This window comes from Dipodomys spectabilis, unplaced genomic scaffold (genome assembly GCF_019054845.1).
Source record: "Dipodomys spectabilis isolate Male_0828 unplaced genomic scaffold, ASM1905484v1 ptg000574l, whole genome shotgun sequence".
NCBI lineage: Eukaryota > Metazoa > Chordata > Mammalia > Rodentia > Heteromyidae > Dipodomys > Dipodomys spectabilis.
Genome location: NW_024871251.1, coordinates 144135 through 158855, shown reverse-complemented (window position 1 = coordinate 158855; position 14721 = coordinate 144135). Strand labels below are relative to the sequence as shown.

General features: G+C 36.4%; 1 pseudogene; it reads left to right on the top strand.

Annotated features, from left to right (window-relative positions):
• The first annotated feature begins 13033 nt into the window (after window positions 1-13033).
• Window positions 13034-13130, top strand: LOC122100340 (annotated as a pseudogene).
• The last annotated feature ends 1591 nt before the right edge of the window (window positions 13131-14721 follow it).

Below are 14721 nucleotides of genomic sequence, written 5' to 3'. Positions count from 1 at the left end.
GTGTGTGTGTGTGTGTGTGTGTGTGTGTGTGTGTGTGTGTGTGTGTAGAAGTGGGTTGTAACAAGGAGGCTGAATGCTTTGGTAACTTCTACCTGCTATTTTTGGGGAATGCATGGGCTTCATAGTTGAGGTCTGGGAGCCTAGAAAGGTGAGATGCTTGAAGGGGACACAGCACTGTTAAATTACAAGAATAAGGGATCTGTGTGCCCTGGAGCTGCGTATGCCCTTGGGCCTGGTTGGTGGCAGTGGGAGCTTGGGAGGACCTAGGAGTGCAGCCTGCAGGGGATGGCTTTCCAGAGGACAGAGAGCATGGCCACACTTAGTAAAGATATGAGTCCTGCTAGTATGGAGTGCAACAGCATAGGTCAGATTCTGGGTCTTCTCATCATGACCTCTGATGGGCGAGGCCAACCCAATTTTAAATCTTGAGCTGTTATCTTCAGATCTCAACCTCCTGAGTACCTAGGATTAAAGGCATGAGCCTCTGGCACTGGGACTCTGGTTCTTTTTGGTATATTAGGATTTGACCTCAAGGCCTTAGGCTTGCCAGTCAGATCTTCTACCAGCTTTTCTGTCTTGGGCATTTCTGAGATGGAGAATTAATATATGCTCAGATTGGGGTGGATCACAGTCCTCCTGTCTGTGACAGGCATGAGCCACGGGGCCCTGTCTTCTGTAGTTGGAATGGTAGACATGTAGAGCCATGCTCAGTCAGTGGTTTAGATGGATTGCCCCAAACTCAGACCACGGCAGCCCATTTTTGACCACAGGTGAAGCTCTGGGTTGGGTCTCAACCATTGGACCTGAATCTCCTCATGGGACAGTTGTGAAGAAACAAGGGATTAATACAGAGGGATCTCTGGAGCAGGGCCAGGCACAGAGGGAGGGGCTGTCAGATATGGTTTTTGGCAGGTCTGTGAGAATATGACAGGAATATACCTGGAAAGATCTCAGATGGTGGGTGTTATTAATGTTGTGACTGGTATAGGATTATGAAACAAAACATGACTCTCTTTAATACCCAATCCCCATGAGGAACGGGATCCTTCACTTTGTTCAGTTTTGAAGCTGGGGAAACTGAGGCACAGAGAAGCTGAGTGACCTACTCATGACTCCCAGCTGACAGGAAGCTGGGCCTGACATCCCTGCCATGCTCCCTAGGACAATGGGTGTTATTCAATCTACTTCTTGTGGTGAGAAGTCCACTTCTTTTCAGTTGTGGGGCTTGAACTCTGGGCCTGGGCCAGGTCCCTGAGATCCTCAGCTCAAACCTAGCACTCTACCACTTGAGTCACAGCTCCACTTCCAGTTTTTTTGTGGTTCTTTGGAAATAAGAGTCTTACAGGTGTTCCTGCCCGGGCTGGCTATAAACCACAATCCTCATATCTCAGCCTCCATTGTACTTAGTATTATAGGCCTGAGCCACAGGAACCTGGCTTAAGTGTAATTCTGACCTTCTTTCCTTTTTTCTCTCTCTCTCAGGAACTGATTGAATGGGTGCTGGAGGAGGTGGCCCAGCATCCCCAACGTGGTTGGTACCAAGGTGGCCCTCTCATTCTGGAGGTGGGCTGTGGGTCAGGAGCTGTCTCGTTCAGGCTGTTGTACCAGCTCCATGAGGCCCTCTGTGCCCTGGCTAGACCGTGACAGTTATTCATTGTCCATCTAGCCTTACTGGATTCAGTACTGGGATCAATGCCCTTTTCTAGCAAAAATTTCTGGGTAAAATTATGATACATAGTTACAGAATGAAAATGTAATGCCATCTTAAGAGAGTCATTTAGGGTTCTGGGAATGGGACTTCACAGTAAAATGATTGCCTAAGCATGCAGGAGACCCTGGGTTCAATTCCTCAGTAACACATAAACTGAAAAAGAAACACTGGAAGTGGTCCTGTGCCTCAAGTGGTAGAGGGTTAGAATTGAGAGAAAAAAAAAATTTGAGGAATAATTCCCAAGCCCTGAGTTTCAGCCCCAGGACTGCCAAAACAACAACAATGAACATTTAGTTAGTAAATACAAAATAAAGAACCCAAACTTGGAATACTGATACTTGACAATAGTCCCTAATTCATGTACTTTACCTATGTTAGGATACTGTGTTGAAAAAAAAAGTTTTGTTCATTAGGTCATGGCAATTAATGCCAGGAACGTGCTTAGATGTCAGGTGAAGATTAATTCTGGAAATTCAAAGATTCCAGGCTTTCGAGTGGGGTCTCTGCTAATCACAATGATAAGGGTAGTCTAAGTGAGATTTGGAAATCATTTTGGACAGTTATAGCACCAAAAAGGCAGAGGCTAATTAACAGTTGTGACAGAAGAGAAGGAATAACTGCAGATGGAAGGAAAGAAATGATAGTAACTAAGGTATAACAGAAACAGTTCTAGGGAACCATTTTTGGTTATTGAAGAACTAGTTATCAACTAGGCTTATTCCTCATTGCCTTTAGCATTCTAAACCTCTTAGGCTAGATAAATGTATCTCCTTCTATGCTGTTCTTTCATACCTGATCTCTTTGCTTTCTAAACATCTGTCTTTCTATATTTGTCTATAAACCTTTACTGATATTAACTACACCTATACAGACGTCACAGGATGCTAATGTAAGAGTCCCATAGCTCATGAGTCATTAATGAAACAAAATGGAAAAGGAGGACATATTTACTGCTCTCAATTTTTCTAAAAAGCTGCAATGTCATCATTTGGTTAAAATTTCCATTCTTTGTCTACACAGTGTCATTCAGTGCACATAAATGCAAATATAAGCCTGGTGCTGGTGGCTCATGCCTATAATCCTAGCTACTCAGGAGGTTGAAACCAGAGGATTGTGGTTCAAATCCAGCCTGGTCAGGAAAGTCCATGAAACACTTATCTTCATTTAGCCACCAGAAACCCAGAAGTGGTGCTGTAGCTAAAGTTGTAGAGCATTCTAGATGAGCTGAAGAGCTGAGAGACAGTGCCCAGAATCAGTGTTCCATACCCACAATCAACAAAAAAGTGCAAATATGGGTTTAAGTTTCCCCCAAAGGAATGATGAAGTCAATAGTAATCTTCCCAATGGAGTCAGTGCACGTACTTTTGCTGAGTTATTTAAGTTATGGCTTCTTTGCTGAACATATTCTCTTCTTTAAAAATTGTCAAATATTAGCTGTATAGTAAACTTCATCTAATATTTCTTGGTTCAAAAGAGAAGTCCATCCAGTTGATGTCACTTAGCTTTCTTACTGTCTTAGTTCAAAGCCAACCAGGCATGAGAGTCTGTCAAACTCTTATCTGTAATTAAACACCAAAAAACCAGAAGTGAAGTTTTGGCTCAAGCAGTTGTGGGCAGGTGGGAAAGAAAGACAACTGTTCAGGGACAGGGTCCAGCCTCTGAGTTCAAGCCCCAGAACCAGCACAAAGTAAACAAACAAGCAAACAACACAAACCCTAGGTATTTCTTTGGGACTCTCCTTAAAGTGGTCTGAGAAGAGGCTGGTTTTGCTGATCATACTCACTGGATCCTGCGTTTTTGAAATCTTTATTGCTATGGAAAATTCAGGACCAGACTAAACGAATTGATAACTGACTCCTGCAACAAGAGAATCATCTCAGGAGTGAAACATCCATCCATAAGACACTTCAAAACCTCCATATCTTTGTTTCTTTGCAGTAGAACATTTTTAAAACAAAGTTATTTCCTTTTGTTCTATGCTGGCCTTCAAATGACATATTGTTTCCTTCTGTAATATTCTCAACTACAAGTTTACAAACAAGTTTTATATGAGTAAAGAACACACTCAAAAATGTCAGGGAGAAAGTTTCCTTCAAACATTGAATTCTTTCCTTGTACAGTAAAAAGGAAAGCAAATGTTAACTTGAACTTTGTCATTCCTCTATGTTCAATTCCTCTCCTGAGATCAATTTCCACATCTAGTAACAGTTACTTCCACTTACTTCCAGTAACAATCTATGGTGCTGCTAGAGATAAAATGAATGTTTTCTGACTTCATTGAAATAGCACAAGGACACATTTAGACATGAGGTAACACGTGTTTCAGAGACAACTTAGTAAAGAGAAAATATGAAATTTAAATTGCTTATGAATACTTTATTCATGAGTACATTTTGTTCAAACTTCTTTAGTGCTCTGTAAATTAAGGTGAATTTTAAATGGGAAGAAGGTTCTCAGATCATTTTTTGTGAGTGTATGTGCTGTGCCTTAATTTCCCAATTGTACATGAGTTAACAGTAAGAGAAACAATAGCAATAATAGGAGAGAGAAGTTCTGTGTTTATATAAAAGGGTTCAGTAAAATATAAAAGACTCTACAAATAAGACAACGTTGAAACAATAAAGCCAAGTCCAGTATGTAGATTTATGGGAGTGATATAGAGAAAGCATTACTCCTATATGGAACATGAAGCCACTTCCTTTCTAAATCACGCTTGCTAATCACCTAATTTTGTAAAAAGGAGAATGGAAGAATGATTCTGTTTCCAATGCAAGTCATATATGAGATAATGGACTTAACTGGAAAAAAAGAATCTATCTTGAAAGAACAGGAATTATACTAGCAATGAATCTGGTGGCTAAGATCACATTTCTTTTTTTTCCTTTTCTTATATTCTTTTTGTAGTTGTTGGTCATGGTACTTGAAATCTGGGACTGCGTGCTGTCCTTCTGCAACGAAGCTCAAGGCTAGTGCTCTTCCACTTGAGCCACAGTGCCACTCCCAGTTTTCTGGTAGTTATTGGAGAAAAGAGTCTCCAGGACTTTCCTACCTGGGCTAGCTTTAAATCCCAATCCTCAGATCTCACCACACCGAGCTTAGGATCACATTTCTAATAGTGTACACTCAAGATATGTAATGTATATGTCCATCAATCTTTATATTAATTCTTGCATTAAAAATCTGGGCTACAGGATAGACTTTACACTCACAAAAGTGTTTGTAGTTTAAAAGTTGATACTCCTGGAAAAATAAAACCTAAGAATGTAAAGGAGTCTGAGAAGTTCAATTTGCATCCAGCCTGGGCAGAACAGGCTTTGAGACACTACCTATAATTAAACAGCCAAAAGCTGGAATACCAGTCATGAGCAAGATTGCTGAATAAGAGCTTGAGGTTTGTGCATACATACATACAAACATACACATACATACAGAGGGATTTATATGTGCACACAAAAATACACAAATAAAACAATTCTCAGAATATGTAGAAAAGTTAGAAAACAATAAAAATATGTCCCGATTAAGACTAGAATCAAGCGATAATTTTTAATATTAGAAAGCCCTCAAGTGAAATTTCCCCCCAAAAGTTGAGAATCTTACATAGGTAGGAATCAGAGATAGTAAGAGAGTCAAGCAACATTATTAATGGGATAGGATTCATGGAAGAATGAATCAGGGAACCCTCTAGGTGCATATGAAAATGTTCATATCTTGTGTCAAATGTTAGAACATCTTTGAAAATAGTGCATAAACAGTCTGAGCAGTCAGTCTAGTGGATAAGATCATAGGAGAATTTCAGAATTGCTAGTCTGTTTCTAGAGTAAATAAACAAACTATGGCAGGGCAATGTGATACAAGCCTGGAATTCTAGCACTTCGACAGGAGATTAGAGAATGGAACTACATTGCGATATCTTCCCTGGACCAGGTAGAATAATTTTGTCTCAATAAAACAAACAAAACAACAAGAAAGGAATACACAGTTGGAATTTGGGTCTAATTTTCTCATTATGTTTTGAGAAGTCAATTTTCCTATTGAAATGCAATTCATATATATCCTCACTTGTGTTTTAAATGCTCTCTTCATTACAGAACATTCTAGATGCAAAATGACTCATTATTCCCATCCAAAAATTTGCAAAAGTGAGTAAGCACCATTCTGTTGGATTCCAAAGAAATGTTGAAGAGTTACAAAAGCATAAGCCTGGAGAAATCGCAAAGTTCATCTAATGTAGGACTTTGTAGACCTTGATAAATTAGAATTTAGATTTAAAATATATATTTTGGTTTTGTTTGTAATCTTATATTTTATAGGATACTATAAAATTCTTTTTAAGTAGAGGGATTAATTGAAAAATTCACAAATGATTCTGGCATTCTATCTTCCTAGAATATTCTTTCAAGAGAGTTATAATTAGAATATAGTAAATAGATAATTCCCACAGTTCATGTATACCATGTTAATGTGAATAATCTAGACAGAGTTGCCAACAAATGGATGACAGTAATTTATAAATTTATAAAAACAGCATTTCTTGAGGGTTTAGTTTAAAATGGTATGAAGAGAGTAATTCTGTGACATCTTCTTTCTTCAACCTATAAGTAACACAGGAAGCCATTTCCTTATTTACGTGCCTCTGTATACATTGAGGAAAATGATAGGTTTGTGGTTTGTATTCAACGTTGTTTTTGTTTTATTGGTTTGCTTAGAGCTTGAACTCTTGGCCTGGACAGTGTCTCTGAGCCTGTTTATGCTCAAGGCTCCTGCCCTACCACTTCAACCTCAGTGCCACATTGTGTCTGGCTTTTATGGAGAAGTATATTGGAGATAAGATTCTAAGAAACCTTCCTGCCATAGTGGGCTTTGAACCATAATTTTCCGCTCTTAGCTTCCTCAATATCTATGATAATTAAAAAAGTATAAATATAAATAATATTTGCAAGTGAGGAAAAATGATGCAGCTCAGTTTATTGTGGTGTCTTTCCAGAACACGGAGGAAATCACATTAGCAGAGATGTAGTATTTTTCACAATAGAGATAAGCTATTCATGATATGAATTAAGGAATTTTAAGGTGCCCCTTACAAGTTGGAAACTGTTGGGCTAGGATGACTTCATGGTATAAATCTTGGGATTGATGGTCATAGAAATAACAGCTTACTCTGATAAAAAAAAATTGCTTACTCTTGACGAATTAATTATTACAGATGCTTCATAGTTTTCTCCTCTACGAGAATGTGGCTATTTTTCTGTTGACTTCTCAATCTTTAACACCCCATTGGAAACTGCATCTATTGCAGAATTTCATAACATGCAAATAAGTACTGTTTTGAATCTCTCAGGTATGGAATGTTGAGAATTTAAAAATGAGTAATTATAAGTAGTTATTTCTCATAAGAATTTTGAAGAACACATGTATTCTGTCCTCTTAACAACTTAGTTAATTTTAAAAGTTTTGGGCTTCCATAGCATTAAAGTGGTTTTCTGTTTTAGAATTAGAAAGTATTAAATTTATTCTTTTTCGAAAAATTCGGCAAGTATATTATGAAAATATTGTCTAGTTGGATAACAATCACGTTGATGACCCTCTGATAAAGAAGAGGTAATTAATTTGAATTGGATGTCAAATAGTACTGATTTTTAAAATATTACTACATAAAGAATAATATTTACTGTGCCAATACAGTGAAATTACATTTTATGCAGCTTATTTTTTCAATTTTATTATCAAATTGATGTACAGTGAGGTTACAATAATTGTAAGGTAGTAAATACAAAATATTTCAAACTTGTTACCCCCCCCTCATTTTTCTCACAGTTTTCCTTCACCCCTCACAAGCTGTAATGTACATTTCCAATATATTGTCTTGTGAGTGTTGCTATTTCATTGGTTTTCCCTTTGTCATTTGTCTCACCATTTTGCTCTTCCTCTTCCCTTCCCTATTTAAGGTAAATGCATACACAATACAAAATCAAATACAGCAGGAATGAACAATAGGGGAAAAACCCAGAGAAAACAAATCACATAGTTCATCAAAAACAACAACCACAATTGGAAAAATCTGGTTCCATATCTCGGAATTCATTTTGCTTAGCATCAGCTTATATGGTTATGTATACACAGTACAAAACCACTGGAAAATAATAGCTGCATGGACACCATATCATGAAAACAGCATGTTAACTTTTTGATGGTAAAGGTGGAATTAGGATTGGTGAATTCGCAGTTCTGATAAAGGTATTTCAAGGGTTTTAAAGTTATGACAGGTAAATTTGAGTTGTTCAAAATTTTTAACAACTTAGCCTATTAAGAAAATTTAAAATTGCCTGGGAGAATAGGCTTTCATGCAAAGAAATCCACGGAGACTTAGTAGAGAGGAAGCAGTGTGGGTGAAGATGTTCATTTTCACACTAAACAAACAAACCTCAGATACGTTGCTGTAAATCCTGTAGGTTCCCTTGGAATTATCCTTACCCAGGAAATACATTCTTATGTTGAAACAAGGATATACTGGAATTTAAATTCAAATTCTTAAAAAATAAGACATCAATTTTGTGAATTTACCTTTAATTACCAAACCGTAATTCTCTGAAAAAGATAATTTGAGTCAAAATATTTAGGGAGAAAGTGCCCTCCACAATGAAAGAAGGTGTTGGGATTACACATTTCTGTTTGTAACACTTTCTACAATGTCTTTGCATGTGAAGCAGTGAAACACAGAAAAAAATCTGATTGGATACTTCAAACCAATGATTTCACATTTCTAAGTGGCTCACAAAAAATAATATCCTTAATAACATGAAATAGTGAAGACTTCTCTTATTACATAAGCCAAAATGTTTTGGGTTTAGAAAAGAATTGAGCAAATGGAAAAGGTAAGAAAACATAGTTCTTAGAAAGCCTTGCTAAGTGTATTGGCTTCAGCAGTGAAGGGAGGCCAAACTTTTTTATATAAATTGTGTTAATATTTTTTTTGGATGTCCAGTCGTGGTGCCTGAACTCTGAGCCTCGGCGCTGTCCCTCAGCTCTTCAGGTCAAGGCTAGCGCTCTACCACTTGAGCCACAGCACCACTTCCGGCTTTTTTCTTTTTGCTTATGTGGTGCTGAGGAATCGAACCCAGGGCCTTAGGCATTCAAGGCAAGCGCTCTACCAAAGAGCCAACTTCCCAGCACTAAATTGTGTTAGTAATTTTACTACCAAAAGTGATTTTACAGAGCCTATTTGGCTCACTACAATGCAGAACAGATTGAATGAAGACATGAAAATAAATTCCACATCCAAATGAAGCAACTTAAATAGTTTTAAAAGAGAAATCATGAAGGTGTAACAGTGGTGGAGCCCATATAGTCCTTCAGCTTCAATAAACTTGAAGCCAAAATGCTGTGATTAATTGGAAATCAGGCTAAGAGGAAGACATAGAAGCAGGACATAGAAGAATTGTCCTTTTGTAACAGACACTGTCTTCCTAGGTATAGGTGATTTAACTCTACGCTCCTCCATACATCTTGGTGAACAAATGCAAGACCAAGAAAAAAATCATCTATTGAAATAATTTTGCATAGAATAACTTCATTGTTCCTGATATGGTATCTAAGGAGAGTCTTAAGATAGAAGATAAAAGTGCAGTATTTTTCAGTTTCCTCTAACCATCTTCTTAGCAAAATATATCTTTTAGGTTAGAATGGATTGAACCAAAAAGTGATGGATTACTTATTTTTGTGGGCACTTTAGACACAAGAAGACTTTCAAGGTAAAAGAAAAAATACAGCCAAATATTTATGATCACAGCTTCTTGGACTGTTTTCTGGAGACAAAGTTTTACATTAAGTTTCAGGGCAACCAAACGCAAGAGGGAAGTTTAATAGACTTGCTTGGCCAATTAAACAGCATGAAAGAAGAAAATGGCAAATAATATTTAAGGAATTACTTTGACCAATTACTTTGTCAGAAGAAAGAAGGAAAAATATAATTCAAAATCAATTGACTTAAAAGTATGAAGAAAGAGTAGTGAAGAGAGATTAGAGAAAACATAGAGGATTGTTTTCTCTCCAGTGTAGTAATGGGTTCTTGATCTTGTTTCTTCCATTCTGTCTTCACAAGCTATCAAGTGTGTCTCATGACTGGATTATCCAGTTCAGACAGAGAACTCATAGAAGAAAGATAATATTTGCAGCAGATGTAGGTGATTTATAACCTTAGACAATCTATTTAAATTTGTTCAAAATTCTCCCCTATCCCAAACTTCTCTCTTTGTATAGCTTTGTTTGCTTTTCCCATGACGACCCTTCCTTCATTAACTGCTTAAAATTTGTGGAGGTCATATTCATACTTTCTGGAGATTTCAGATTGGTTGTGATTTTTGTGTGTTTTTGTTTTTTGTTGTGTTTTTAAACTGAATTTCAAAAGGTTGTGCAAGTGTTACAATTAAATATATCCATCTAATTGTCCAATGCTCTTGGATCAGAGTCACTCCTTCCATCATTCTCAACCAACCCCTTCTCCAAGATTTATTTCAGATTTACCACTTCCTTTATCATATGTGTAGATTGAGTATTCTAGCTGTACTTGCCCCTTGTTCATTTTTCATTCATTCTATGTCTTTACTATAATTCCTTTCTGTTTTCAACTTCCTGATAGTCATCCTGTTACACTGTCTATTAATACTTTGAAAGGTTTATGTACATTTCATGGAGTTTCCATACTGCATATGCTTGAACTGATGTCAGCTTATATTTCCATAATTCATTCAAATTTGCAAGACAGGAGACGTGAAGCACCTAACCATGATTTTATTCTCATCCATTTGGAAGATTAATCTTTAGTCAAAAAGAAAGTAAAAAAAGTGGCATAGAATGTATTCCTAACTACCAGTTCTTATAAATGGCTTTGTACAATGGTGTGATTGTTTTATTTTACATGGGATAATATTTTCTACTACCTATAAGTTTTGGAAAAAGAAGAATACTAAAATTTATTCCTATAGAGGAATATGATAGAAATAGAAGACAGATTTTATGTTTGTCATATCTCTGATGAGTACCCATATTCAAGACATAAGTCATATTTCTTCCTATGTTAGACAGATAGGGAAAACATATTATTACATATGATAAGACAACTACTTGTGACTTTTTAAAATGTACCTTATTAAATGATGACATTGACTTTATTAGCTAATATTTGGGTTTGAAATTTGGGAGGCTGATCTATCTAACACATTTCTGGAAGGCCCTTACTGAAAAACACAAATTGTGGGTGGTACTATTTCTACACTTTAATGAATGGTTGAACGTGTTGGGCATTAGTGCTGGGTAAATAATTCAACTCTATTGTAACTTGCTCCCTACACTTGAAAAACTTGTAATGTCACTAAGTATCATCTACTTGTCAAATGTTATTTTGGCAAATGTGATTTTAAAAAGTTAATTTGAAAAGGAATAATTTTCAGAATATTAAATGTAGATCATCATTGGTTTGAGAGTGACATTTTTATACCACTGAAATATGTTGTACTGAAGTCCCAGTGTTTTGAAGCACTAAGGATCTTCTCAATATTTTTCTGAATTACATTTGAACTCTAAGTAAATTTTTCTGGGCCTTGGTAGACCAATTATCGATCTATCCTTCCCGGAACTACTTTTTGGCTCACTTATGCAGGACTAAAATCTTTCATTAATCATAGGGGAGGGATATTAAAAATAATCTTATGACACTTTGTGAACTTGTTCACTCATATGGGCTGGTCATCTGTAAGTTGAATGTTTGAATTGTCATACATACTCTCAAATTTTGTGATCTCATCTTTCATTTTAAGTTGCCGTGCATTTCACAATTGCTTACTGCTAATTCCTGCATCTCAAGGAATTGGGGCCCTTAAATATAGGAAATTAGAACTTGAGATGGATCTTCAAATACTTTGTGTTGGCATGTTGCATGGGCCTTGCCTCTGTTATCTGATGATGCCGATAACTGGGACCTGGGATCCTAGGAATCATTGTATCATGCAGAAGAATAATATTTGTTAGACACCTTATCAGCAAAATTTGGGCATAATTAGTAGGATTGCTTCAGAAATATGGAGAAAAACAGTTTGGGACCAGCGAGTTAAAACAATAAACAGAGAAGCAGAGCAAAATCCCTTTTAGATTAGCGGAAAACAACATTGTTTTTTTTTACCATGTGAATTCAGAAGACCAAGAACAGTTAGAATGTATCACAAGTTTATAGCAAAGACATTGCTCTGATACTTCATATATTCTAATATACATTTTAAACCTAATTATTTATATTCCTATTCTATTTATTGGAATAAATAAATATTAATTTATTAGTGAAATTATCAACTAATTCTAGTAAGTTTCACTGTGTGAAATATAAAATCAGCACATATAAATATAAAATATATAACTATATAATATAAGAAAAAGACACATGTTTTGCATTGTTCTGTTGTGGTTACAGTATCAAAGGCAACTCTGTTTTAAAGTATTATTCCATTATCTCTACCTCAGTGGTTGATAGAGTTGGACCTAAAGCTTTACCATTAAAACATTACCAATTAAAGGCCTAATAATGAGGAGAAACATCTGGACTTCTCCTGCAACTATGAAAATATTTCGTGATAGAAATGCAGTGGTGTAAGTTCCTGCCTGGTTGGATGGTAGACAGGCCAGGACATTAAGTAATCACGCATATGATCAATTTTTTCACCTTCTTGGCTTTAGCTACTTTTGAAATGTTAGATATAATAAACAATTATATTTTGATAAAATACCTTCTAGTCTGAACACTTCTGACTGAACTGTTCATCTCTCTATGATCCCTTGTAACATTTAAGTTTTGTTCAAGTAAAACAATCTATGTTGTCAGGGTAAGATATTCTGATTGGTCTGTTCCTACATGGGAGAAGAGTAAAGGGTCAGGTAGACATTTGTGCCAGTAAGACCTCATTTGGGAAAATGTCAGCTGCAGAATGTTATAAGTAGCTCTTAAGCAAGGCTTACTTTGAATCCATTAGCTCCACAAACCTAATTCAGTTGGATCAATAAGTACTTGAAAAAGCCATCACCTTTGGACCTAGCTATAAATTATTGAAAGTGTGATCAAATTCCAAATGAAAAAGACTTAAAATTGTCATTGACAAAAAAAATTGCAAATGTGAGCAATCGATTGAACATGTAATTTTTCCCCTATTCACAGAATTTTAGGGAAATAATAGCATTGTTAGGAACAATAAGATTTCCTTGTTCCAAGTAAGCACCCACGGATATAAGCCTGTATAAAGATTGCATCACTAACTACTTAAATTTAAAAAATACTACATGCTTCAGCAGCACGTACTCCCAAATTACAATACAGAGATTAACATGGCAATTGCACAAGGATGATATGAAAATTTGTGAAGTATTTCGTATTTTTCATTCTTCAGATGCAAGAAATGAAAAACAGTTATTAAAACGTTGATTACAGGGCTGGGAAGGTGACTCAGTGGTAGAACGCTTGCCTTGCATGCTCAAGGCCCTGGGTTCGATTCCTCAGCACCACATAAGCAAAAAGAAAAAAGCCGGAAGTGGCGCTGTGGCTTCAGTGGTAGAGCACTAGCCTTGAGCTGAAGAGATGAGGAACAGCGCCCAGGCCCAGAGTTCAGGCCCCAGGACCAGACCTAAAAAAAAAAAAAAGTTGATTACAAAATAACAAGTGTAACAACAAACGTAATTCTTTTAAATTAAATTTAGTTTGGCATTAGTGTATTAAATCTTCACCTCAGAAAGGCGTTTACATAGCATAAACTTTACAAAACTTTTGAAATTAGACAAAATTGTCATTTTATCCCAAAGAAAAATAATATTAGGACCTAGGCAAAAAAGGAATCTAAAACTTTCTATATGGAATACAATCTGAAAGGACACATTAATGAACCTATATATTATAAAATAATATAGAATTCAAAGTATATCTAGGAAAGAATAAAATAAATTATGAACATTATGCAAACATAGAATATAGAACATTTTAAAATATTCTTTTTCAGACAACCACCAGAAATACTTTAGTTTCTGTACTACTCATTTCAACAGATACGTTAAAATTATTTCTAATTAAAAAAATCACAAACTCTGCAGAAATCATTATACATGTATACAAAAACTCTTGAATTCATTTTGACATCCAATGCAGGCAATTCACTTGGAAGAATTCCACGGAATTCATGAATTTTTACAATAAGTATTGGTGTTGCCGGGCGCTGGTGGCTCACTCCTGTAATCCTAGCTACTCAGGACGCTGAGATCTAAGGCTCACGGTTCAAAGCCAGCCCGGGAAGGAAAGTCCATGAGACTCTTATCTCCAATAAACCACTAGAAAACTGGAAGTGAAGCTGTGGCTCAAGCAGTAGAGCACTCACCTTGAGCTGAAGAACACAGGCATAGCGCCCAGGCCCAGTGTTCAAACCCCATGACCGAGCAAAAAAAAAAAAAAGATATTGTCCTTATTTGGATTGTGGAAATATTTTGTATGGACACAAAGGATGGACTTGCATTTTTGAAATTTAAGAAACTTAACCCGACCATTAGGACTTAAGAGAACAATTTGTACAGCCTTCCACAGCTTCATAGAGGTAGTGATAAATACTTATCCTTTGGGCAATTTCAAATGCAGTTTCTTCTAAGTTGTTCTTCACGCCTGGTTTATATAATGGTTCAACAGAAGGAGATCCAGTGTTTCTTTGCTATCTCAATTCTCAGCAGCAAGATGTAAGGGGGTCAAGAGGCCTTTAGTTAGGGCATTGGTATCTGTATCATGATGAAGTAAGAAAGAAGCCAGTCTGGTATTATTCTGCATATATACACTGTGCAGGGGTGTCCAGCCATCTACAGTTATTGCATTTGCCACTTGAGCCACCAACTCATGGACAATGTCTAAGCGTCCACTGTCGGCTTCCAGATGAAGTGGGGGTATACTCATCATCATCCCCTATTATTCACATGAGTGGCCTTTTTGAAAAGTAGCT